The sequence below is a fragment of the Dama dama genome, chromosome 6 (genome assembly GCF_033118175.1).
Source record: "Dama dama isolate Ldn47 chromosome 6, ASM3311817v1, whole genome shotgun sequence".
Taxonomy (NCBI): domain Eukaryota; kingdom Metazoa; phylum Chordata; class Mammalia; order Artiodactyla; family Cervidae; genus Dama; species Dama dama.
In genome coordinates this window covers 24,251,091-24,274,765 of record NC_083686.1, presented here as the reverse complement: position 1 = coordinate 24,274,765, position 23,675 = coordinate 24,251,091, and the positions used below count along the sequence as shown (strand labels likewise).

Here is a 23,675-nt window from a genome sequence, read left to right as displayed (position 1 = left end):
TATCTCAATGATATTGGAAAGAAAAAAGAGAGAGAAACTAATCCTGGGGATGCCCTCTCAGACCTTTCAAGAAAGCTTACCAAGGAGCTCTGAGGAGAGCAGCTGCTGACAGTCTCTCTGCAGGGCTTTGGGATCTAACCCCATATTGAAGCAGGTCCCAGCCAGTGGGTCAGTACAAGGCAAACACAAGGGCCTGCCTGGCCATTTCTGACCAGCCACCTCCTCAGGAGGTAGTCTTTGCTCCAGAGTCCCCTCGAGTTGCCCAATATCTCTCTGGCTATGTAATGTGGTGCAAAAACCTTCCCTGCCAATCCTGCTTCCTCTCCCTTCATTTCTCATAGGTGTTACCCGCCCCTCCCACAAGCCTCTTACACTGCAAATTCCATCTCAGTGTCTCTTTCCCAGGGTATCTGAACTGACATAGTACCAAGGATGGTCTGAGAAAGCAAGATAGGTGGTGGGACCTGGATCCTTCATTTCCCTGCTGGCAATGCAAACGTTATGCTGGTTGTTAGGTCACACATGGATAACCACTGGGGGTGTGTGTGGGAGGGGGCTTGAGGGGGTTGGGAAAACTGTAGTCTCAAGGGCCAGATTTCACCTGCCACCTGTTTTGTTGTTGTTTTAATCTGTATGCAAAAGTCTTAATTTAACTTCAGGTATTTTTAAATTAATAGACTTTAAAAAAAATTAATAGACTTTTTAAGGTACAGTTGTAGGTGTACAGAAAAATCGAGCAGAATCCTCTCACGTCTCCCCCGAACTTGACCCTATTGTTAACATCTTGCATTAAGGCAGTGCATTTGTTACAACTGATGAGGCAATATTGGCTCAGTCTTATTAAAGATAGGCCATAGTTTACAATATGGTTTACTTTTTCTGCAGTGTGTTCAACGTCTTTCGACTAAGGCATAATGACATGTATTCACTATTATAGTATCAGGCAGAATAGTCTCACTGCCCTAAAAATCCCATGTGCTTCTTCTATTCAGCCCCAAATTCCTGGCAACCACTGATCTTTTTACGGTCTCCATACTGTTGCCTTTACCAGAGTCATAGAGTTGGAATGATATAACCACCTGTTTTCTTCTTTTCAATGTTGTATTGGCTCTCAGCCATGTGCATTCATTTCCATATTGTCTACTTTTGCACTACAACAAGAGAGTTGCAGATACTGTTTGGTCTTTAAAAAACCCCAAAGTCCTTACCATCTAGCCCTGGACTGGGAGCCTGCTGACTCCTGTCTGTGCACAAGGCAGCCCAATTGTTGAAGTTTTCTCCGAGTTGACTTGGTGGAACGCTCTAGTAGCATTTCTCCCAGCCAGAGAAATCGTCCAACCATTTGAGAAGCAGGCATGGGTAGATATGAAAGAAAATGAAAACAACAGTAACACTGTCTGGTTGGTGCTAAGTCACAGGGAACCACTAGACAGAGAGAGTGACAAGCTGAGGCAGTGAACAACCCATTAAAAAGTATGAAGGGAAAAAAAAAAAATCAATTGTGAGATTGAGTCCAGAGAACTTCAGAAGCATCCAAAGGCCCTTAATGCCTTCCAACAGCCCTTAGAGCAAAAGAAATGGATGACCAAACTCTGATTTCGTAGAGTTGCTGAGATGCCTGGTGGCTCAGCGGTTAATGATCTGCCTGCAGTGCAGGAGACGTGGGTTTGATCCCTGGGTCAAGAAGATCCCCTGAAGAAGGAAATGGCTACCTACTTCAGTGTTCTTGCCTGGAGAATCCCCATGGACAGAGGAGCCTGGTGGGCTACAGTCCATGGGGTCACAAAGAGTCAGACACGACTGAGCACAGAGGCACAACGTTGACGGAATGTTCAACAGAGGCCGTTCTCCTATACCAAGGTCAAGAGCTGGCTGTATGCACTTGAGACCATTAGTATGGGATGGAACTCTGTTACTCCTCATATCCCCTGAATTCTTTAGAGACTTCAGACTGTGGCTAGCCCATGCTTCCCTTTCCTATAAAGAGAGCTAACTCTTATCCCAAGCCTATCCCCACCCTCCATAAGGCAACAGAGATGTGCTTTCATTTTCCTCTGGCAGCCAGGCAGATACCTGGGATTAAGCAAAACACAGCCAGGTAGATAATGGGTCTGCACAAATTAGCCAAGAACTGGCAGGGGTCAGGAGAGCACCGTGGATTTAGATTTAAGCTTGAGAGTGTTTGGTCTAGAGAACCAGGTCATTAGACAAGATAAGGGAGAGGTTTTGTTGTTGTTGTTGATTTGGTGGCACTACCACTGATACTGGATTTAACACCCTCGTAAGGGCTTCAATGGTGAATTTACTTCTATGGTGGCTTCTAGCAGCTTGGAAAATGCAAGGGCCCAGGCAGAGTCAAGCTGAAACACCTTAATTGCAATGACAGACAGTAGAAGAAGGAACTAAAAAAGCCCAAGACAGCCCATGGGCATACTGGATTAACTATGTTTTGTGATGATAAAAGACCTACATGGAAACATGGAATGATGTTCCATGGAACAGCCCAAAACACCCTCTTTCACCAAGGTCGTTAGTAGTTTACTGGCAAGAGGGACACCAGCCTCAGTAAAAAGTCCCAAAGTCACTCTCTTCTGAAAGCCAGTTACAGAGAGTAGGCAGTGCATTGAAAGGTCTTGGTTCATTTCTGATAACGGAATGGTGGGGCTCCTGAAGCAAAAGAGGCTAGGTGGCAGCCCTCAACCAGTAAAAGTCAGGGTGCCATGATTATTACAAAACTAGGCAATGACAGCCACGCAGAAATGACCTTGAGAGTTCTGAGATATATAACAGAACAAGGCATTCATAGAAGCAATATACACACAAATAAATGAGGGCACTGGTCACTACCTATAAGAAGAAGAACAAACAAATGGATAAGAAAGCTGAGAGTGGTTACCTCAATAAAAAGTCATAATCACTTGCCCTGTCCCCAGATCGAGCCAAAATGACTACCAGTTGGTTGATGTTTGTTAGCCGTTGTCATCTGCCAACCCAGAAACAGCATGATGGGCATACAGACAGAGGGCCCACAGTGGCAAGGAGGCTAAGAGTGGACCCAGCAACATGGATTCTCACTCAATAAGGCCATTGCTGCTATTGTTGCTTCTGAATGTCCAACCTGCTGCCAACACAGGCCAACACTGAGTCCCTGAGATAGATCTTTTCTCAAGGAGAACAGCCAGCCATTTGGAGGTAAATCAATTACACTTCAACCCTCCCATCTCAGAAAAACGTGTGACTCACTCTCACAGGAATAGACACTCCTGCTGTGGGTTTGCTTTTCTTACCCTCAGAACCTCATTCCACATCACTATCCAGAGTATCACAGAGTTCCTGATCCCCACAACACAGTATCTGACTAAGGTCTCCCATTACAGTGAAGGAGATACGGGAGTGAGCCTTGATCATGGGATTCCCTAGGCACACGACATTGCACCACCCAGAATCAGCCTCTCTCAGAGAGCTTTGGAAAGGCTTACTGAAGGCAGAACTGAGGCTCCAGCTCAGATGAGGTACCTTTCTCCAGAATACACTGCACATACTATCAGGAGAGCTCTAGATGGCACGGTGACTCCAACAGGGAGCACATTTGGACCAGGAGCCGAGAATTGGAAGCAGAAATGGCTTTACTCCAATATCTCACTAGGGAACATGATGCATCTCATCCTCACAAATCTCATCTTCTCACTGCTCCACTATTTCAGAACTCCTGGTCTCCAGAGTAGGAGCACTCTTGCCTAATAATACAGAAAAGGTCCCAGGGAACTATAAACTATGGTGGCCCCTATGGCACAAAATTTCTGCTTGGCATTACTCTCCAGTTGCCCTCAGTGGTACCTGGCTTGATATGCGCTCTTCATTGGTTACTTTGCTTCCCTGTTTCCCTTCCCCATGGTCCTGTCACGATTCTGTCTACCTCTTAAATGACTTGCATTCTAGCCTCCATGGTCTGCTTTGTGGGACCCCAAATTAAGGGCCTGGCCTAGAGAACACAAGAGATACTGCAATAACTTTTGCTCCTGTTTAGGAATAGTATCATGTCAGGTTAAAATCATTCAAAATCTAAATAAAATGAATAGATCTATACTCCATAAACTCTGAAACAAGAATCCCCAGATATTCTATTTATGGTTGTTCTGCTTTGAACATGAAATTGTAGTGGTCACACTAAGATGACCTTCAAGTGGTGTTGATGATCTTGCTTCTCCATAAATTGTTCCATCGATTCAAGAACATAGATGGTACAGAAGGAACAGAGGAGATTCAAACTCAAGGTATCTGAATTTTACACAGGCCATGATCAGGTAACAAGAAACATGTGGCCAAGAGTTTCTGCTCACGATAAGATGGGGAAGGTGGCACCTAGCTTGGAACAAGAAGAATGTCTCTGTCTTTGTGTGCATGGACAGCTGAGGGGGAGGGACAACATCTCCCTGGCAACTCTCTCAAGCAGAGACTGAGTAGTGATAAAATGTTAATGAAGCCAAGCAGATTAAGGGGGATACTGTGAAAATACTAAAGCTATGGGACACCATTCAAATGGGAACTGGGTTGAATGGTAAGAATGGAAGATAGCAGGGAAGCTGCCATCCACACAGGATGCTGCCCTAACCAAGTTCATTACTGGATGTGTAAGTTATTACATGGACAGCTCCACTCCGGTTTCCCATTTCAATGACAGAGCCAGCCTTCTGCTCCACCAGCCCCTCTTGAATCTACTCTTCTATTACGGAAGGGACACTCTCTCTGGAGGAGGTTGAGAAACAACCAAAGCCACATTTAAACCATTCCTTCAGAGATGAGGATCTTTGCCTGAAATGATCTTTTGCCACTTTCCCATAGGACAGAGGTCATGGAGGGTCACTGTCCTCAAGATAGCTCTTGCTCAGAGCTGCAGACCTCTGCCTGCTGGGGTACTTGTAAAAGGAGACTCCACTCGGGGCAGTTTTCCTCCTCCAATGTGCAACACTGCCTCCACCTACTCCACTCAGGCTGCATTGAGGACAATCTTTGATTCTCCATAATTTCATGGCTGCAATCACCACCTGCAGTGATTTTTGGGCTCCCAAATCACTGCAGATGGTGATTGCAGCCTTGAAATTAAAAGACGCTTACTCCTTGGAAGGAAAGTTATGACCAACCTAGATAGCATATTTAAAAGCAGAGACTACTTTGCCAACAAAGGTCCATCTGGTCAAGGCTATGGTTTTTCCAGTGGTCATGTATGGATGTGAGAGTTGGACTATAAAGAAAGCTGAGCACCAAAAAATTGATGCTTTTGAACTGTGGTGTTGGAGAAGACTCTTGAGAGTCCCTTGGACTGCAAGGAGATCCAACCAGTCCATCCCAAAGATCAGTCCTGGGTGTTCATTGGAAGGACTGATGCTAAAGCTGAAACTCCAGTACTTTGGCCACCTCATGTGAAGAGTTGATTCATTGGAAAAGACCCTGATGCTGGGAGCAATTGGGGACAGGAGGAGAAGGGGATGACAGAGGATGAGATGGCTAGATGGCATCACCAACTCAATGGACATGAGTCTGAGTAAACTCCGGGAGTTGGTGATGGACAGGAAGGCCTGGCGTGCTGCAATTCTGGGGTCGCAAAGAGTCAGACATGACTGAGCAACTGAACTGAACTGAACTGAACTGAGGGATGTTCAGTCTACTCTGTAAGAACACACGTCTGACTTTGGGAGGTGTTTGGCCTCTTCCTAGTCATCTAGTAGTTCAGTATTAGCCATTCTGCACCACGCAGCAAAGAAATCCTGAAAGAGACTGAACCTGAAGGGCTCAGCTCACTGGGGATTGTCCTGAAGCAGCCCTCCCCTCCCCAACCTCTCCACGGGTGGTGTGATCCACCAAAGTGAAAGTTACATGTGTGAATGCCTACAAGTTTCCAGAAGCTGAGTTTCTTGCATGGCCTACCACTCCTATGTCTAAGCCTCTAGAATTTCTATCCATTTAATCCACATCTCTAGTGATTGAAATATAAGCATTTAGTGATTGTTGGCCTATAGCTGATGCCAGCAGGACTGTTGTCTTCCCTAGTGTTGAAAAGGGAATTATTTCTTTCTTGTGAAGTCAGGATATCATGGATCCAGTGGAGAGGGAGGCTTAAACAGCTGGTTGGGGAGGCAGACTGCTTGAGGTACTTCTATGTTTTGTCTAGAAAGCAGTGGTTTCTGGACCATTTTCCAGTGTCCTTCTGCCCTGAAGAGTTAATAATGTACAAACCATCTGTGCTATCCGGGAAGCTGACTGTTCCTCTTCCTGCATGAAGACTACATGGTCAATTTGTAATTATTTTCCCATTCTTAGAATGTGTACTTCCAGTAGTCTGTGCTCAAGAACCTGGCTAAGAGTCAAGTTAAAGTTTGCAACTATTTTTGTCCTGAAGAAATTGTAATTATATAATAACATGAACTTGGGGAAGGCAACTGTGTCTTATCATTATACCTAGGAAGGAAGTAGGACAGAAAAAAAAAAATGTTAACACAGGTATCTGCAGCCCACTTAACTCTCCATCTTGTGAAAGAAGTTCAGGCAGTGTCCAGTGAACTCTTGCTGCCGCTGTTGTTGTGTTAGTAACTCAGTGGTGTCAGACTCTTTGCAAACTCATGGACTGTAGCCTGTCAGGCTCCTCTGTCTATGGAATTCTCAAGGCAAGAACACTGGAGTGGGTTGCCATTCCCTTCTCCAGAGGATCTTCCTGACCCAGGGATCGAAACTTCATCTCTTCTGTCTCCTGCATTGGCAGGCGGATTCTTACCAGGGAGGCCCCATTGAGTTCTTACACCCCACCCTACTCAATCTGGCCAGAAGTTCCTGGATTCTGGACTTCTTTAGGCAGAAAAGTTAAAGAATAGAGAAGAAATATTTAATCTGAAGCATACCCTGTCCCATCTTCTTCATTTCAATGAATGGCTCAATCTTTTTCCCTTGATCCTCATAACCAGCCCATCAGCAAGTCCTGTAGAATTTAACTCTAAGGTATTTAGGATCAGCTCATTCTTTTCTCTCTACTACCACTTTTCTCACTTAAGCATCGCCATTTCTCCATAACTGGCCCTCCGGCATCCACTATTGTTCCATTGAAACAATTCTCCTCAAAGCTGCCAGCATAATCTTATTTTAGAAACTTAAATTTATTCATGTTATCTGTCTAAACATATCCTGACTTCCCATTGCTGTTAGAATTAAATGCAAGCTTTTAGAGCACTACAAAAAGAATGTGTATGTGTATAACTGAGTCATTTTTCTGTACAGCAGAGATTGGCACAACACTGTAAATCAAATAAAAAATAAAATAGAGTACTATGAAACCCTGCACAATCCTACCTGCTTCTTCACTTCACCTCATCCCATTTCCCCTCCCTCATTGAATTCTAGACACCGCGAGCTTTGTCCTAGACCGAGTGCTCCTGAAAGCAGAGGCCAGGACAAGGATTTGAAAGCTCTGGTTTATTTTGGAGGGGACCCCAGTGAGCACAGTGAAGAAAGAAAAGATGAGACAGGGAAATGAGTAAAACGAACAAACAAACAAATAAAAGGTGCTTTAGCAATTGGGTTACTACTGTGGGCAACTGGGGTTGAGTCCCACTGGAGACCCTCAAAGAACTGCATGGGATGCACTTGCATTGTCTACTGAGAGACAAGAAAACTGGGGGTATTCACCCATCTGCTCCTGTTCCTCACTGATTGAGGACCACTGCTGGGAATGTTGACTGTCTGGTACTTTTACCTGTCCCCATGGCAATGGGCTGAAGGACCAAATCTGAATTTGCTACAGAGCCTTCTCTTGCTCTGGCTCCTGAAGCATGGGTAATACCTCCTTAACTGGGCCATGCTGGCTCTTGATCCTCATTATTGGTCTAGAAGCCATGAGGAGAGATGGGATCAACATTTAATACAAGCATTATCTTGTAAGGAATCTGCCTCAGGTGAGCCCTTTGCATGTCTCCAGCTAGTGGGGGTCCTATATGCTCCACCAGGGATCCATGGGGCAAATCTATCATCCCCAGAGTGTTCAGAGGAATGTGGGCACTGGAGTTCTTAAATGCATCCCTCTAGATGTTCCTAACACAGATCTTTACTCACTCCTTTCTCATAGGACCAGACTTTGGCATATGCGATTTTCTGGGACTGTAAGTTTGTAATAGAGAAGAACCCTTTGTGTTCTGTTACCAGTTAATCGCTAAAGGGATGTTGCCTCTAAACTTGAATAATACATAATAGCCCATTTCTGGGAACCTTGCTTCCCAGGCAATCAGCATTAAACCAGGCCCACCTGTGATCACTGTGGGCAGAAGAAACTAACATGTGCCCTCCAGAGGCCGATGGGTACCAGGAAATGTTTGATTTTACTCCCTCCCTTTTTAGCATGAATGGAGTCTGAATTCTATCTAACTCAGGCAAGAAAGAAAGTTTGCTGCCTCTCCAGATAAAGTCGTTATTTCTTATCCCAAAAACTCACCTCTTGATAATTGGTCTATTGTGTGGTGAATAGTACTCTCCCTAACAAGTTTATAATTCTGCTCTTGTATAACCAGATGTTGGATCTGGTTTTCATCACAGTCTGCTCTGAAACTGCAGGAAACAATCTTTCTTTAAAGGCTGCCTGGGGAGGCCTTTTAGCTTTCAGACTAAGTTGGTAGTTAGCTGAACTGAATCTGTCGTTTTCTTCCTTGAGAGCATCAGTGTCACTTAACCATCAGGTTCCATGGTCCCTAAACTTATCATTGTCATGATATCTCTGTCCATTGTCTGAGCCAGAGCATCCCCTCCTACCTGTATCCCTGCCCAGGGGGCCACAGATGAGAGTCTTAGTGACTGTGATGCTATAGCCCAGCCATCCCCCTCACCACAAGCAATGAGGTTAGAAACCACAGCAAAACTCTGAGTCTGCTGTATTTTCTTTTTAATTTTTAAGGATTTAGAAACTGAGGTCAAACAACATGGCCAAAGCAGTCCTCCAGCTAGCTAACAGCAGTGTTAAGCCTGAAATAAGTCCTGTGACTAGTACTGTTTCTGGCAGTCCAGGTATACTTGTATTGATGTGTTAGTCACTTAGTCATGTCCAACTCTGCAACTCCATGGACTGTAGCCTGCCAGGCTCCTCTGTGGAATTCTCCAGGTAAGAATCCTGGCATGGGTAACCATTCCCTTTTCCAGGGAATCTTCCCAATGAGGGATCAAACTCAGGTCTCCTGCATTGCAGGCAAATTTTTTACCATCTGAGCTACCAGGGGAGCTCAGGTATAATAGAAGCCCTCTGTTTCAGTCAAACAGATAATTTTTCTAAGGCAGATAGTGCTCTTGATCCTCTTGGTGCTCTGTTCCTTTACTGGCTGGTGCATCCATTCTCTAGATGCTCTGAATGTTGGCCAGTGAAGTTCATGGCTGCTCCTTCCCCAGAGAATTGCTTCTGGGCAAACAGAAACTCACAGGAGTCTACACTATCCCTTCTTCCTCTTTCCAGCCCCTCACCTGGGCCAGACCTTAGCCAAAGACAAGCTCAGGGCATAAAAGGCCAGTCCCCTTGCCTTGAGGTGGAGAAGGCAATGGCAACCCACTCGAGTACTCTTGCCTGGAAAATCCCATGGACGTGGACGGAGGAGCCTGGTAGACTGCAGTCCATGGGGTCGAGAAGAGTCGGACACGACTGAGCGACTTCACTTTCACTTTACACTTTCATGCATTGGAGAGGAAATGGCAACCCAGTCCAGTATTCTTGCCTGGAGAATCCCAGGCACAGAGGAGCCTGGTGGGCTGCCGTCTTTGGGGTCGCACAGAGTCGGACACGACGGACATGACTTACTAGCAGCAGCAGCATCTTGCCTTGAGGTGCAACCAGTTTTATGATGCAATTTATGCTTCAGCATTCCTGTAGGATTGCACTTAAGTGAGATTCCAGTGAAATCGCATTCTTGCTTAGCTTTTTCATCTGCTCTATCTTGCTTCCCTCATTCTCTTTTTCTTAAGAATATTCACCCAATTAATCATTTAAGAATCCCCACCATAGATCTGCTTCTAAGGAACTCAAACTAAGACAGTTGGTAGAGGAAGCAGACCCTAAGGATGGGATTCTGAAGTTGGATTGCTCACTGTCTGTATGGCACTGAGGATGTGACATGGTAATAGTTCCTGGCATGCTGGAGCTCTGGGATTGCTAAAACTAACTGGAATGAGGTAGAGATGGAAGGGGACGCTCCAGTTGGCACAATGCCTTGGGTGTTTGAGGGGTTATGGTAGAGACAGCAACAAACACTCATTCCACATAGCTCAGTCCATAATCTGCCTGCAATGCAGGAGACCCAGGTTTGGTTCCTGGATTGGGAAGATCCTCTGGAGAAGGAAATGGAAACCCAATCCAGTATTCTTGCCTGGAGAATCCCATGGACAGAGGAGCCTGGCAGGCTACTATCCATGGGGTCGCAAGAGTCAGAAATAACTTAGTAACTAAAAGAAAGAGAAAGAGAAAGAAAGACAGACAGACTTGGATGTATTCATCAATGATTTTAAGGCAAGTTTCAAGAGTCAGATGGCCTCCTCAACAACATTTAAAAAGACCCATATCTTCTGCAGCTGAACAGCAGATACAGCTGAACAGGGTCCAGGCCAGGGTGGTAATAGAGGTCCACAGAGCACAAAATTTACACTCAAGGTCGTTCATCAGTACTTGCATGACCTTGAGTATGAGCATCTCCTTAAATTGTACCATAGGAGCTTCATTTGCCTCAGCCTAGTCTTGAAACTATAGCTGAAGATCAAACACAGGAGTTAATTTTATCAGAAGCAGAGCTTTGGAAAAATTTGAATTCCTGCCTAGTCAAGAATCTTATATCAGGGACTTCCTTGGTGGTCCAGTGGCTAAGACTCCAAGCTCCCAATGCAGGGGGCCAGGGTTCAATCCCTGGTCAGGGAACTAGAGCCCACATGCCACAACTGAGAGTTCTTGAGCCACAACTTAAAGATTCTATGTGCCACCACAAAGATGGAAAATCCCGTGTGCCACAACTAAGACCCAGGACAACCAAATAAATAGTTAGAAAAAAAATAATCCTGCACCAAAGTTGAGGCCATAATAGGGAAGGATTAGTGGTGCTAGTGTTAAGAACCTGCCTGCCAATGCAGGAGATGTGAGAGAGACAGCTTGGATCCCTGAGACAGGAAGATCCCCTGGAGGAGGGCCTGGCAAGAGTACTACAGTACTCTTGCCTGGAGAATCCCACGGACAGAGGAGCCTGGAGGGCTGTAGTCCACTGGGTCTAAAAGTCGGACATGAGTGAAATGAATTAGCATGCACCTAAGACTTTGAAATTTGGAATGAGAGTATCTGTGGAGATGGCCTTGAGAAACTCGAATCTTCTGTTCCCTTTGAGCCCTCTGGGCTTCCAGAAGTAGCTCATGCCCTTTGTTCAAAGGTGGAATGTCCTCCCTTCCTTGAAGACTAGGCAGAAGCCTCAAACTAGATGCATGCCTGATAAGACACTTGCCCTCCTCAGCATCTGTTCCTACCTAATTTCCTGTCCACCAGACCTGTGGTGGTATAGTCACTAAGTTGTGTCTGGCTCTTGCAACCCCATGGACTGTAGCCCGCCAGGCTCCTCTGTCCTTCGGGATTCTTCAGGCAAGAATACTGGAGTAGGTTGCCATTTCCTTCTCCAGCGGATCTTCCCGACCCAGGGATTGTGTTGCAGGCAGCTTCTTTTTTTTTTTTTCCACTTATTTATATTAGTTGGAGGCTAATTACTTTACAATATTGTAGTGGTTTTTGCCATACATTGACATGAATCAGCCATGGATTTACATGTGTTCCCCCATCCTGAACCCCCCTCCCACCTCCCTCCCCATCCCATCCCTCTGGGTCATCCCAGTGCACCAGCCCCGAGCACTTGTCTCATGCATCAAACCAGGACTGGCGATCTGTTTCACAGCTGATAGTATACGTGTTTCAATGCTATTCTTTCAGATCATCCCACCCTCACCTTCTCCCATAGAGTCCAAAAGTCTGTCTCTCTTGCTGTCTCACATACAGGGTTATCATTACCATCTTTCTAAATTCCATATATATGCGTTAGTATACTGTTTTGGTGTTTTTCTTTCTGGCTTACTTCACTCTGTATAATGGGCTCCAGTTTCATCCACCTCATTAGAACTGATTCAAATGTATTCTCTTTAATGGCTGAGTAATATTCCATGGTGTATATGTACCACAGCTTTCTTATCCATTCGTCTGCTGATGGGCATCTAGGTTGCTTCCATGTCCTGGCTATTATAAACAGTGTGCAGGCAGATTCTTTACTGTCTGAGCCACCAGGGCCAGCTGGGAAGAATATAAATCTGTGTAAGAGGGATTTGGTCAAAATAAATGAACTCTCTCTTGACACAGGACTTAATGTCCTGGAAAGAACACTGGGAGACAGTACTGGATGGCTTTTGGAAGCATAGAAAAGGTGATGGCTCACAGTGAATGAAGTAGAGGTGGCAGAACTGCCTAGATAGCCTATTAAGGAAGGAATAGTGCTAAAACAGATCTATTGCAAAAGACTTGACAACAACAAAGGTCCATCTAGTCAAAGCTATTGTTTTTCCAGTAGTCATGTATGGATGTGAGAGCTGAACCATAAAGAAAGCAGAGTGCTGAAGAATTGATGCTTTTGAACTGTGGTGTTGGTGAAGACTCTTGAGAGGCTCTTGGACTTCAAGGAGATAAAGCCAGTCAATCCTAACAGAAATCAGTCCTGGATATTCATTGGAAGAACTAATGCTGAAGCTGAAGCTCCAATACTTTGGCCACCTGATGCTAAGAACAGACTCATTGGAAAAGACCCTGATGCTGGGAAAGATTGAAGGCTGGAGGAGAAGGGGACGACAGAGGATGAAATGGTTGGATGGCATCACTGACTCGATAGACTTGAGTTTGAGCAAGTTCTGGGAGTTGGTGATGGACAGGGAGGCCTGGCCTGTTGCAGTCTATTGGGTCACAAAAGGTCAGACATGACTGAGAAACTGAACAGATAAGAGCTAATCATGTTCCTAAGCCAGGTCTGTAGGACATTCTGTTTAACAAGGTGATAATGAGTGTAGTAGTAAGAAGGCACCAACCTTGATGAAAAGGTATGCTCTATAAGTTGGAACGGACAGTAAGAGATGCTGTTATGGACCTGGGCTCCCTGGAAATGATGGGGATGATAGGATCCAGGAAGAGCAGAGGCCAAGTGACCACACTTAACCCTCTAAACAAAGTGGGCATAATGACCATAATGGGCAAAAGGTCAGATGACCATCAGAGAGACTTGACCCACAGTCATCTCTGGGGATGATTCATACAAAACAGCATACTCATAAGGTACTCTTTAACATAGGTAATAAAAAAGAATCAGGAGCACATGAGCAAAAGTGTGATGTCAGTTGTACCCACAGGAAATCATGATCTCTTGCTACCCTTTTCATAATTTATTGGGTTGGCCAAAAAGTTTGTTTGGGTTTGGCCAACTGAACAATATTCTGGGGCTTCAGTTAACTTGGGAGTTGGATGTGGTACCCCCAAATGATACTATCTTTTTCTTCTAGATAGAACAGTTGTTTCTGCTCTTCCACCAGGGATGTACACTCACTCCTAGATGAGCCCTTTCATGTTTGGAGGAGACCACGTGCCCACCCCTATGTTTATATGGTCTACTGGGGTCCTTTTCAAGTTGCCTTGCTGCGATCAATCAATTTCTCCTCGGTTTTCTACCCTAAGAAATCTAATTTCTCAAAGGATTGGAAGCAACATTTACTTCTTTGCTGCTCTACATAAGTCTCTGGGCATATAGACAATACTCAGAATGAAGATTTGGGGTAGAAACTAAGGTTATGATATGTTAATGTAATTTCATAATTTCGAATGTTTAGATAGTGATTCAAGCAAGATTTCTTTTAAATTCATTTGGTCTGACTTTCTTCGCATCTCTTTTTTTTGTGTGTTTAAATATTTTTTAAAAAATGAGGATGTAGCCCCTTGATTGACAAAGAGTTGGCAATGATTGAAGCAGAAGTTGAACCATACAACCAGCAATTGACAGACCATCATCTGAGCATGCTTGTATAATCCAAAATTTAGGGTCATTCCCTTTATTTTCCTTACCAGAAAGTGAATAAGGCTTCCTGCTAATGGGTACCTCCAAGAGTCCCATTCCTGCTGGCAGACACAAGGCATCCAGAGCCTGATTCAGCACATTCATGGTCAGGACTTTGAACCAAATCAAGAGCCTCCTTTTGAATTGGGGGCCAGAGGGGACTTCCAAACGCCTTGAGGTTGCTCAGTGTCCTCAGCTAATTATACTGTTGTTTCAAATATGTAAAAGAGGAACTAGGCTCATGCAAAAAGAGTGGGATTCCCCTTTTGGCTCACGGTGGAGTTTTAAGCCTTTATTCTAAACATAATGTTCTGGCCTCTCCAGCTCTCCTGTTTCAACCCTTCCTGCCTCTTTCCTTTTATAAAATAAACAAAGCAAGATTGCACTTCTGGGCCTGTCCCTGTCCAGTGGTTAGATCATTCACCAAACATCTTGGTGTGGACACCCCACTCATGTCACCGCAGCCTGGGGTGCTAGAAGGGGACTAAGATGGAGTGGGGGTGGGGAGAGGGGGGTGTAAGAGTGTCCTGAGGCATCTTGGGAAGAGAGTTCTATGGTCCTACAGTACTTGCCTGAGAGGGATACTCTCAGAGAAGACCCTATTTCTGGCCAGTAAACTTTTCAGAGAATCACAGGAGACTCTGTTGGCCTGAGTATTTCAAGCTCTATCCACTCCAGCTATCTCACTTTTTAAGCAAGGATCCTGAAATCCTTGACTGTAAATATAAAATGAAAACAAGTGTGCATGGCTTGATCCTAAGCGGGCTCAAGGGGCTCACCTGAACAAACCCAAATAGCTCCTGGCAGAGCTGAGACCAGCAAACAGATCTCCCTGGGCAAGGTTCTTTCTTGCAGACTGCAAGCCTGTTTGTTTTTGGATGTTCCTGTTGCGGCCCAGCTGACCTCTAGATCAATCAGATGGAGGCTCCAAAAGTCCCCGAGCATTTACTTCTAGGACATCATCCCCATTCACAGGCTTCCGAGCACAATGGGTGCAGAGACATCAGGTGTGGGCTTTTCCACCCTTCCCTCCACCTCTCTCTATTCCCCCCAAATTCAGTCTTTGAGGACAAAATTCTCTATCCCAAACCATCAGGCTGCTCTGTGAGGTCCTTGTCTAGTTGACCCTTATCTAGTTCAAACAACACAGGTTTGAACTGCATGGGTCCACTTACACGTGGATTTTTTCCCACTAAATAGTATTACAGTTCTATTAGTATTGTGGCATTATTACTACAGTATAGTCTGTGGTTGGTAGAATCCAGGACACAGGTATGGAGGGTTGACTATAAAGTTAAGTGTGTATTTTCAACTGCAGGGAGAGTCAGGGTTCCTAACCCATAGTTGTTCAAGGGTCAACTGTATTATTGACCAAGTGGGTCCCATCTATACTACTGAAGTTTGCAAGTGTTTCTACTTGGTTTTGTGACTCCAAAATTCCTGCAAAGAGCCCTGCTTGGCAGTTAAGAAAAATACTTCTTATAAAGTTTTAGAGCTGACACCTGCTATGGGTAAGACTGGTCCTGCACTTTCAGTACTCACCATCCATACCCCCAACCCCAGAGCATTCAGTTGCTATAGAAGCAACTATTAGCTGAAGTGACAGTCTTCCCTTTTCATTCATATATAACATTTCTCCTTCAAGTTCTGGGTCATTCCTAAATGTGCAGAGAGTTCAGTTATTTCCCCCCTGCTATTATGACAATTCAATTGATCCTCACAACGATGTGAAGTCCTGTCAAAAAGATCTTAATCTATTAGTTTCCTTGTTTATGAAAAAAAAGAAATAAGTGGTTTCTCAAGGTAACTCAAGTTGTCTAACTAGAATTCCAAGTCTGACCTATTCAATGTCTTACACAAAGATATAAGTCTGACTTATATCAAATCCAGGGTTTTTCCCTACTGTTTCTTGCTATCTTACTACATGATTTCCTCCCAGGTGTTTAAGAATATATTTGTGTGTGTGTGTGCACTCAGTCATGTCTGACTCTTTGAGGCCCAGTGGGCTATAGCCATCTGTCCATGGGATTCTCCAGGCAAAATTACTGGAGTGGGTTGCCATTTCCTACTCCAGGGGATCTTCCCAACCCAGGAATTGAACCTGCATCTCTTGGGTCTCCTGCATTTGCAGGCAGATTCTTTATAGTTGCGCCACCAGGGAAATTTAAAGTTAAAAGATGTTTTCTCTATGGCATTTACTAAAAGATATCTTCAGGATTGGGCTTCCTTGGTGGCCCAGTGGTAAAGTATCTGCCTGCAATGCAGGAGTCACAGGAGATGCGGGTTTGATCATTGAGTTGGGAAGATCCCCTGGAGGAGGAAATGGCAACCCACTCCAGTATTCCTGCCTGGGAAATCCCAGGAACAGAGGAGCTTGGCGGGCTACAGTTGATGGGGTCACAAAGAATGGGACGTGACTGAAGCGACTGAACACACACACACCTTCAGGATTATGGAGTCAGTTATTGACCCCTTCCAAAATACCATTTTCTGCCTTTAGTATTAATATATTGTATGATCCTTAAGGTGAGACCCACACATTTTTTCCCTGTGGTAGCAAGACTGCCCAGTAGGAAATCTCTGTTGGTGAAGGCATCAGTATCACCTCTGTTCTTAATGTCTGTGTGGTTCTCCCCTTCCTTCCAATTTCTCCCTCACCTCTCTTACCCAAACTCCTCCTCAATGTGACACAGGTGACAGACTCTTGGGAGTTAGACTTAACTGTTCCATGTTTGACTTCTCTTTCTAGGTCATCCTTTGCATGAAATGGAAATCTAATGTAAGGACAGAATAGACTCAAATCCCACTGCCAACCTCAGTAATCACCTGAGTTTCCTGAAGACAAAGCTATATCAAGTCATACCATTTCAAATGTTTCTGGTTTCAGTGCTATAATAGATAGCTGTGATGTCTGCATGCTGCTGCTGCTAAGTCGCTTTGGTCGTGCCCAACTCTGTGCGACCCCATAGATGGCAGCCCACCAGGCTCCTCTGTCCCTGGGATTCTCCAGGCAAGAACCCTGGAGTGGGCTGCCATTTCCTTCTCCAATGGATGCATGCATGCTAAGTCACCTCAGTTGCATCCAACTCTGTGCGACCCTATGGACAGTAGCTCACCAGGCACCTCTGTACACAGGATTCCCTAGGCAAGAGTATTGGAGTGGGTTGCCATTTCCTTCTCCAGTGATGTCTGTGTCTGCATAGCACTTAATAATCCTCTTCTCTTAAACTGTCCCTTCTTCCCATTTTAGGAATAAACTCATAGAAGCCATACTTATATAATTCTGTCTCCCTGGCATTAGTAGAGGTTGGATAGACCCTGTCTAAACCAAAGAGGACCAATCAGATATTCTCCTAGGACATGGAATTAAGTCAGCATGTGAGTGGGTGGTTGGAAATATAACAATGTAAACTTAAGAAGTGTGGAGTGTGAAGCAACCTAGATGCCCATCAGCAGATGAATGGATAAGGAAGCTGTGGTACATATACACCATGGAATATTACTCAGCCATTAAAAAGAATTCATTTGAACCAGTCCTAATGAGATGGATGAAGCTGGAGCCCCTTATACAGAGTGAAGTAAGCCAGAAAGATAAAGAACATTACAGCATACTAACACATATATATGGAATTTAGAAAGATGGTAACGATAACCCTATATGCAAAACAGAAAAAGAGACACAGAAATACAGAACAGAATTTTGAACTCTGTGGGAGAATGTGAGGGTGGGATGTTTCAAAAGAACAGCATGTATACTATCTATGGTGAAACAGATCACCAGCCCAGGTGGGATGCATGAGACAAGTGCTCCAGCCTGGTGCACTGGGAGGACCCGGGGGAATCGGGTGGAGAGGGAGGTGGGAGTGGGGATCGGGATGGGGAATACGTGTAAATCCATGGCTTATTCATATCAATGTATGACAAAACCCACTGAAATGTTGTGAAGTGATTGGCCTCCAACTAGTGAAAAAAAAAAAAAAAAAGAAGTGTGGAGTGTGGAGTAGCTGTATTCCATCAATAGCCTAGGAGAGCAGAGAAAAATGATCTGAACATACAGAAACAGAGATAGGAGAGTTCTGGCAGTTTACCAGCCTTAGATTCTTGTCACTTTCCGAGGGCCAGCTGACTTCTTAGGGCAAGAGTCTGTTCAACATCCTCTCTCTTTAAGAACAAAAAAAAAATTACAGTTGGTTTACTTGACACTAGAGGGTCATAACTTATAAAGCTGGTTAAATGTATCCATAAGCTTCCTTTTTATCTTGACGTCTCATTCTCTTGAACTCCTGCCAGGGTCTGGAGTAGAAACCTTGCCGGAAATTGATTTTTGCCCATGTGTTTATCCTGGTTTCCTTCCTGCCTGCTTCTCTCTACACCCTCCAAGCCACATCTTCTTTATGATATTGTTCTTTCAACCATGTCCACTGCTGACCGGAACTCTCATCTTTCCTATAAATAAGTTTTCTATATACATCACAGCAAAACAGACTACCTCTATACTTTTTTCCCTGAACTGAAACCTGGACATGCTAATTTCTTGGTCACTCATTTGAGAGGAATCTGCCTATTCTCCCAGAAGACCTCAGAATTTGGCATTGAACTCAGTATTAACATCCTGGCTCTGCCCTGTCTACAGATAGAGCATGGATCTTTAGCTATTCTGATCACCTTCATCAGGAGTGTCATGTTATGCCTGTCATTATTTCTATCATCTTATGAAACCTCCCCCTGCCTCAATTTCCAAATGCTCACAAATTCACTGAGGATTTGGTAATCTAGATATGGTCCTACTCTTTAACTTGACTCCAGTCATCGCAAGAAATATTCATCATCCATGTCACTGTCTCATCCTTTATTCTAGTCTGTTTTTAATTAACCATATATTCCCATGAATTCCATGCAACAAACATGAATATGCCTTTGTGGCAAATACTGTAGATTGCCTGCCCTGTGGGTACTCACTCCCCCTACAGAATCTTTACTCAGTGAGGCTGATACCTGGTTACCCAGCCTCTTTGGCAACTAGCTATTAGTGGCTAAGTGACCCAGTCATGATCAAGGAAACGTAAGAAAAAAGTTGCGGAAATGTTTCCTTATTTCTGAAAAAGGAGAGAAGCCAGGGAAGAGACCCTGAGTCTCCTTTTCTGCTTTTGGACTTTGTCATGTGAGGATACCACGCTTGGAGCTACTGCAGTCATCCTGGAGCTCTGACCAGCCCCTGTGGTTGGTAGAAAAGACAGAAAACTCTGTAATTCTTGAATATATTGTGGAGCTTTCAAACCAACACTGCAACCAGCTACTTCTGGGTTTCTTGTTACTGGGCAAAAGTACACTCCAAATATTTGTCACTTTTAGATCAGGACCTTTGCTACTTGTAGTTGAAAGCAACTTATTACACTATTAGTATACCAAGAAAAACAACATCAAAAACAATAAAGTCTTACAGTAGAGGAGGTTAGATAAATAATTGTTGAAGCATTAAAATCTCAAAGTAATAATTTCCCTAGTTTTAGTAGCAAGAAGATATACAAGCATAGCAATGCATGGTAACTTGGCATTTCTGCCTCTTTATTAGCTATTTGTAAGTTGTGAAGCACCATAAAATAGTGGTTAACTGGAGTAGGCTAAAGGGCTACCACACTGGCACCAGAAGGCTCTGCTACAAGACTTTCCTTTGTTCCAGATATTATGCTAGGCTCTGGAGGTATCTATTAACTTGCTGGTCTTAGGACTCCTTTATACTCAAAATTTATTGAGGACTCCAACAAACTTTTGTTCATGTAGGTTTTATCCGTTGGTATTTCCTAAATAGATACTGAAACTGTACTTCTTATAATGAAAGTGTTAGTCGTTCAGTTGGGTCTGACTCTTTGCAACCCCATGGACTGTAGCCCGCCAGGGTCTTCTATCCATGGAATTCTCCAGGCAAGAATACTGGAGTGGGTAGCCATTCCCTTCTTCATATCTTACCAACCCAGGGATTGAACCTGGGTCTCCTGCATTGCAGGCAGATTCTTTATCATCTGAGCCACCAGGGAAACCCCTTACTTCTTGATAAAGCACATGCATTTAAGAAAGAAGAGCAGACAAGATTATACTTTTTTCCAACCAAATTCATCAGTCTCCTACAAGGTATCCCTAACTGGGAGCTTTTGCTCTTGGTATATAGGAAGAGGAAACTAATACCAATATCAACTGTATTTCAAAGTAAAGGACCCTATTACATGCTAGAAGGGAACCCTAAGTTTGTTTTCCCTGGAGCTACCACATCAGTTCCAAGATTTGAAAAGTTATACCTTTGGTGCAATGGCTTTAATGATTAGCTAAATACGCAATGGACTTAAACTATCCCGTTTCTATTACCACAGACTGGGTACTCTCGGCATTCCCAGCTTGGAGACATCTAGGGATAAAAAGTTGATTACATACATACTTACATAAATTGTATTTAATTCCAACTTAAGGTAAACACAGAAAATATAAGCTGTCAAAACGAGAGACTGTGGCAAAGTTTGCATGCAAACACAATGCTAGAGATTGCCATCCCAGGGCAACATAGGGACACGAAAAAGGAAATAGGGAAAGAAATACTAGAAACTGGTACATTAACAAGCAAGCTATAAATTCACAAAAATGCATAGTGAGTCACTTGGATACAGAAGACATCTGTGAGAAGACCATGTGAAAAATGCCACTGGGTCTGAGAAATGTCTTATAGGGAATCTGGAGGAAGGACGTAGAATGTGTCAGCTCCCTTCTACCTCCCATTAGTCAAAATTTTCTTATAGAAGAGTAACTCACCCACGCCACCAGACTATGTTACTTGGCCACTCCAAGTACCTGCCAAGAGAGCCAGAGGCTCCATGGGTCTGGTTAAGTTGAACCTTGACAAGAGAGCTTCTATAGGTGCTGCTATGATGTCACCATGGAAGCTGTGCCCTGGAAGAGGATGAGACGACTGGCAGTATTTAGAGTTGAGGCTACAGTAGCAGTGACCACTGAACAAGGTTGGGATTGGAGTTGAGCAGATCTGGAAAGATGCATAAACAGTCTGGTATAAATGTCACTTGACTAAAATGTGACTTCATGCATACATCCGGAAGTTGGGGCTTCTCTGATGGCTCAGGCAGTAAAGAATTGGCCATGCAGGGACCACAATTTCTACAACATTTTATATCTAGGTATATGCCAGTTATTAGAAACACACAGGGACAAGCCGTCTAGGATGGACCAATAGCCTAATCAATATAGCCATTTTTGCACTCTCCTTCAAAAGCCACTCTGCTTTACTTAATGCATTAGAAGATAACTTCCTTAGAAATTGTTTGAAGCTTATTTGTTGCCAAACGAGAGAAAAACTGGGTATCATTTTCCTTTAGTTTCTTTTCTTATTTTTGAGTCCTATGATGATTGGTACTATTTGAACATTGCTGGATTTTGTTTTAAGTTTAAAAAAAAAGAAAAAGGAACAAAAACTGGCAGTCACAATTAATGGTCAAGAGACTGCTCATTGCTTAGTTGGTGGTCCCTGGGGCATCTTTACTTTGATGGATGGTTCTTAATAGTACTGTATTGTGTAACTTAGAAAGAGTTCAAAAATCCCCCAATGTCACAATACATCAGCATTTCAAGGCTTTTTTTTTTTTCCATCTAGGTTCCAGAATATGGCACCAACATAAAGCAATGAGCTTTTTATGAATCTGGGATTCCAAATAGCTGTGTATTGTCCTTACTTGAAACAGATAAAACTGTTTAGAAAGTGGCTGAGCTTTTACACTACCGTAACATACACAGTAGGACTCCTTTAAGAATGCCAATCATCTACCACTCACTTTCACTTCAGTACATACCATCTTTGAAGATCTAGAGTCTAAATATAGTTTAACCTCTTCATCTGCCATCCCAAATTCTTGAATAGCAAAGAAGAGAAGGAGAGGGTCAAATGCCCATTCCCATGAGGGTAATTTTTTTTTTTTCATAATCATTTAATTCTTTAGAGATCTCTTAAGCACCAATCTGTAGTTGAAAAGGAACAGTCTTCTAAAACTTGGCAATTATTCACATTTTACTTCTTTTTTTAGTCTTAAAAATGAAGGGACGCTATCTTTTATTTCACAAGTTCTCTTTAAAACTTCTTTGAGTTAAATTCCCAAACACCAATATAAACTTACGCAAATTCAATCAAATCTAATCCTACCACAAATATAACCACCATCTGTGTCTTAGAGAAAGTGACTCCCAGATGGGTGGGAATTAGCAAGGGCATGGATTGATTCTACAGAATATTTCATTTATTTTATGATTTTAGTGTGACAGGATCAGGTCTGAGATGAGGGAAATGGAAACAGCCTTGTTATAAGGAATCACACATTACAACACTTCTAATTCAAATTAAGCTTTTTTACAGGAAAATTACAAAGGTATGAGTGTTCTAAGAACTGACTATATACTTTCAAGTTTACATTTTCTCCCAGCAGATTTGATCTTTTGCCATCATGTAATCTAGAGAAAAAGAATCACTTGTCCCATATCAGACATAATGGGAAACTACACAACTCCAAGAATATGGGGGCAAGGAGTGCTCTTCTTGGACCAACCAGCTGGTCAAAGGTGACATACGTTACCACTCCTATGAAACCATGTGTTTCTCTACGACATGGAAATCAGACCTGATTTTAGACCACATAGTAGGGCTTTCCTCTTGATGTGAAACTAGTAACACGAGCAACAGTGGGTTTTTTCTTTATTCTTTTTTTATTCTCAAACTGATTGTTAATGAGAAAAAACATGGAGCAGTTAACAATGCAACTCAAATATTAGTCTTCTCTTTCCAACTCAAGCACTGAAATAGGATACTCCTTTTCACGATATTCTGGCCATCACGTTCGTTTTTTCTTTTTTGGCTTCAGAGTCCTTTCCTAAAGGAAATATGCTACCTGGCATTCTATATTACTCCGGATTTCCAGGAAGAAAAATAAGACAAATGAAGTGACATCTAAAAACACCGGGGATTATGTTTTTAAAAATAAGACAATAATTTTGACCTTCTTGCTTTAATTCTTCTCTAAATTAACTTGATGAAATATTTATCAAAGTCCAAGAGATTATTGATATACAATAATGACTACACATTAATGGAGCTATTCATCATAAACTCATCACTGAAGTAACTGGAAAAGAAATTTATTTTGTTTATACAGTATTGAAACAACCAAAACATTCACACATCCATAAAGTGCAAAACTCTAAGTATTATTAAATAATAACTGATAACTCTTTAATACTGCAACATCTTGAAATACCTTCCAAATGACCTAAAACAGATTAAATTTTGTTCAGAAATAACCTCAGTTTCTTTTACACAGACCTATATATTCAAAAAAAACTAGTAATCCATGTAAGATATACACAAAACCCTGAACTGACTAGATTGCTCAATGAATAATACTCCACACTGTTTTGCTGTTATGGATAAATGAGCTTATAATTCAATGAGGCCCATTTAAGAAGCTCTAGTCTATAGAATGTCATGTTCAAATTGTTTGGTCCTATTAG

The 23,675-nt window shown here is 43.1% G+C and overlaps 1 pseudogene; it reads right to left on the bottom strand.

Annotated features, from left to right (window-relative positions):
* LOC133058679 (solute carrier family 25 member 16-like) overlaps positions 1-144 on the bottom strand; it is a 29,005-nt pseudogene extending 28,861 nt beyond the window's left edge.
* Positions 145-23,675: the final 23,531 nt, after the last annotated feature.